The sequence below is a fragment of the Lygodium microphyllum genome, chromosome 16 (genome assembly GCF_053477565.2).
Source record: "Lygodium microphyllum isolate KBCC chromosome 16, Lygodium_microphyllum_v1.1.10, whole genome shotgun sequence".
NCBI lineage: Eukaryota > Viridiplantae > Streptophyta > Polypodiopsida > Schizaeales > Lygodiaceae > Lygodium > Lygodium microphyllum.
Genome location: NC_141150.1, coordinates 145,946,562 through 145,951,362, shown reverse-complemented (window position 1 = coordinate 145,951,362; position 4,801 = coordinate 145,946,562).

Sequence of the window (4,801 nt, the reverse complement as noted above, 5' to 3'; positions counted from 1 at the left end):
CCCCAACACACACCACTCCACCCCCCCCCAAAAAAAATTCGGCCACCCCCCTCAACACACACCACACCACACCACACCACCCCTCCCCTTCCCCCCCTCCAAATTTCACCTTCCCCTCAACACACACCACCCCACCCCTCCCCCCCCCCAAAAATTCGCCCCCCCGTCCAAATTTCGCCCCTTCCCCCCCCAAAAATTCGCCCCCCCCCCCTCAACACACACCACGCCACACCACCCCTCCCCCCCCCCCCCCCCCTCAACACACACCACCCCTCCCCCCCCCCCCCCCCCCCCCTCAACACACACCACACCACCCCTCCCCTTCCCCCCCTCCAAATTTCGCCCCCACCTCAACACACACCACCCCACCCCTCCCCCGCCCCCGCCCCCAAAAAATTCGCACCCCCCCAACACACACCACCCCACCCCCCCCCCCCCCCCCAAAAATTCGGCCACCCCCCTCAACACACACCACACCACACCACCCCTCCCCCCCCTCCAAAATTTGCCCCCCCACCCCCCGGCCCCAACACACACCACCCCTCCCCCCCCCCCCAAAAATTCGCCCCCCCCCCCTCAATACACACCTCCCCACCCTTTCCCCCCCCCCCCTCAACACACACCACACCACCCCTCCCCCCCTCTCAAAAATCCCCCCCCCCCCCTCAACACACACCACACCACCCCTCCCCTTCCCCCCCTCCAAATTTCGCCCACCCCTCAACACACACCACCCCACCACCCCCCCCCCCCCCCCCAAAAATTCGCCCCCCCCCCCTCAACACACACCACCCCACACCACACCACCCCTCCCCCCCCCCCCCAGAAAAATCCCCCCCCCCGCCCTCAACACACACCACCCCACCCCCCCCCCTCAACACACACCACACCACACCACCCCTCCCCTTCCCCCCCTCGAAATTTGGCCCCCCCCTCAACACACACCACCCCACCCCTCCCCCCCCGCCCCAAAAATTCGCCCCCCCCTCCAAATTTCGCCCCTTCCCCCCTCGTCACTCCCCCACCCAACCCAACCCCGCGTCACCCCCATGACACGGCACACCCCCCCACCCCACCGCACCCCCCCACGACGCCCCCCCCGCACCCCACCTCGAAAAACCCCGCTCCCTCCATACCACCCCACCACGCCTCCGAAAACCCCGCTCAACCCACCCCACCTCGCGTCAGCCCCCCAGGACACGGCACACCCCCCACACCCCACCGCACCCCCCCACGACGCGGCGCATATCCCCCCCCCCGCACCCCACCTCGAAAAACCCCACTCGACCCACCCAACCCCGCGTCACTCCCCCAGGACACGGCGCACCCCCCCACCCCACCGCACCCCCCCACGACGCGGCGCATATCCCCCCCCCCCCCCCGCACCCCACCTCGAAAAACCCCGCTCGACCCACCCCACCCCGCGTCACCCCCCCACGACACGGCGCACCCCCCCACCCCACCGCACCCCCCCACGACGCCCCCCCCCACACCCCACCTCGAAAAACCCCGCTCCCTCCACGCCACACCACCACGCCTCCGAAAACCCCGCTCGACCCACCCCACCCCGCGTCTCCCCCCCACGACACGGCGCACCCCCCACCCCACCGCACCCCCCAACGACGCCGCCCCGCACCCCACCTCGAAAAACCCCGCTCCCTCCATACCACCCCACCACGCCTCCGAAAACCCCGCTCGACCCACCCCACCTCGCGTCAGCCCCCCACGACACGGCACACCCCCCACACCCCACCGCACCCCCCCACGACGCGGCGCATATCCCCCCCCCCCCGCACCCCACCTCGAAAAACCCCACTCGACCCACCCAACCCCGCGTCACTCCCCCAGGACACGGCGCACCCCCCCACGACGCGGCGCATATCCCCCCCCCCCCGCACCCCACCTCGAAAAACCCCGCTCGACCCACCCCACCCCGCGTCACCCCCCCACGACACGGCGCACCCCCCCACCCCACCGCACCCCCCCACGACGCCCCCCCCCGCACCCCACCTCGAAAAACCGCGCTCCCTCCACAGCACCCAACCTCTCCTCCAAAAACCCCGCTCGACCACCCCCACCCCGCGTCACCCCCCACGACGCCCCCCCGCACCCCACCTCGAAAAACCCCGCTCCCTCCACAGCACCCCACCTCTCCTCCAAAAACCCCGCTTGACCACCCCAACCACGCGTCACTCCCCCACGACACGGCGCACCCCCCCACCCCACCGCACCCCCCCACGACGCCCCCCCGCACCCCACCTCGAAAAACCGCGCTCCCTCCACAGCACCCCACCTCTCCTCCAAAAACCCCGCTCGACCCACCCCACCCCGCGTCACGGCGCACCCCCCACCCCAGGGCACCCCCCCACGACGCCCCCCCCCCCCCCCCCACCCCACCTCGAAAAACCGCGCTCCATCCACAGCACCCCACCTCTCCTCCAAAAACCCCGCTCGACCCACCCCACCCCGCGTCACCCCCCCACGACACGGCGCACCCCCCCACGATGCCCCCCCGCACCCCACCTCGAAAAACCCCGCTCCCTCCACAGCACCCTGCCACGCCTCCGAAAACCCCGCTCGACCCACCCCACCCCGCGTCACCCGCCACGACACGGCGCACCCCCCCACAACGCCCCCCCCGCACCCACCTCGAAAAACCCCGCTCCCTCCACGCCTCCGAAAACCCCGCTCGACCCACCCCACCCCGCGTCTCCCCCCCACGACACGGCGCACCCCCCCACGACGCCCCCCCGCACCCCACCTCGAAAAACCGCGCTCCCTCCACAGCACCCCACCTCTCCTCCAAAAACCCCGCTCGACCACCCCCACCCCGCGTCACCCCCCACGACGCCCCCCCGCACCCCACCTCGAAAAACCCCGCTCCCTCCACAGCACCCCACCTCTCCTCCAAAAACCCCGCTTGACCACGCCAACCCCGCGTCACTCCCCCACGACACGGCGCACCCCCCCACTTCACCGCACCCCCCCACGACGCCCCCCCGCACCCCACCTCGAAAAACCGCGCTCCCTCCACAGCACCCCACCTCTCCTCCAAAAACCCCGCTCGACCACCCCCACCCCGCGTCACCCCCCACGACGCCCCCCCGCACCCCACCTCGAAAAACCCCGCTCCCTCCACAGCACCCCACCTCTCCTCCAAAAACCCCGCTCGACCCACCCCAACCCCGCGTCACTCCCCCACGACACGGCGCACCCCCCCACGACGCCCCCCCCCGCACCCCACCTCGAAAAACCACGCTCCCTCCACAGCACCCCACCTCTCCTCCAAAAACCCCGCTCGACCACCCCCACCCCGCGTCACCCCCCACGACGCCCCCCCGCACCCCACCTCGAAAAACCCCGCTCCCTCCACAGCACCCCACCTCTCCTCCAAAAACCCCGCTTGACCACCCCAACCCCGCGTCACTCCCCCACGACACGGCGCACCCCCCCACCCCACCGCACCCCCCCACGACGCCCCCCCGCACCCCACCTCGAAAAACCGCGCTCCCTCCACAGCACCCCACCTCTCCTCCAAAAACCCCGCTCGACCCACCCCACCCCGCGTCACGGCGCACCCCCCACCCCAGGGCACCCCCCCACGACGCCCCCCCCCGCCCCACCCCACCTCGAAAAACCGCGCTCCATCCACAGCACCCCACCTCTCCTCCAAAAACCCCGCTCGACCCACCCCACCCCGCGTCACCCCCCCACGACACGGCGCACCCCCCCACGACGCCCCCCCGCACCCCACCTCGAAAAACCCCGCTCCCTCCACAGCACCCCGCCACGCCTCCGAAAACCCCGCTCGACCCACCCCACCCCGCGTCACCCGCCACGACACGGCGCACCCCCCCACAACGCCCCCCCCGCACCCACCTCGAAAGACCCCGCTCCCTCCACGCCTCCGAAAACCCCGCTCGACCCACCCCACCCCGCGTCACCCCCCCCACGACACGGCGCACCCCCGCACCCCACCTCGAAAAACCCCGCTCCCTCCACAGCACCCCGCCACGCCTCCGAAAACCCCGCTCAACCCACCCCACCCCGCGTCACCCCCCACGACACGGCGCACCCCCCCACCCCACCGCACCCCCCCACGACGCCCCCCCCGCACCCCACCTCGAAAAACCCCGCTCCCTCCACGCCTCCGAAAACCCCGCTCGACCCACCCCACCCCGCGTCACCCCCCCACGACGCCCCCGCGCACCCCACCTCGGAAAACCCGCTGCATCCACACCACCCCACCCCACCTCGAAAAACCCGCTGCATCCACACCACCCCACCCCGCGTCACGGCACACCCCACCGCACCCCCCCTCGACGCGGCGCATCCCCCCCGCACCCCACCTCGAAAAACCCCGCTCCATCCACACGACCCCGCCACGCCTCCAAAAACCCCGCTCGACCCAGCCCACCCCGCGTCACCCCCCCACGACACGGCGCACCCTCCACCCCACCGCACCCCCCGACGACGCGGCGTATCCCCCGCGCACCCCACCTCCAAAAACCTCGCTCGACCCACGGCACGTCACCTCACCCCCCCACGACATGGCACACCCTCCCTCCTAAGAAATCGCGCTCCGCAATGACACGGCACACACACCCCACTGCACACGACCCCCTCCCGCGACACGGAACCTTCCACCCCCCGACGGACCTCCTCAAGAAACCCCCCCACGACATGGCACCCCCCCGCGACATGGCACACCCTCCCTCCTTAGAAATCCCCGCTCCAACAACCCGCCCGCGCAACATGGCACGCCCTCCCTCCTCGGAAAAACCCCGCTCCACCGAACCCC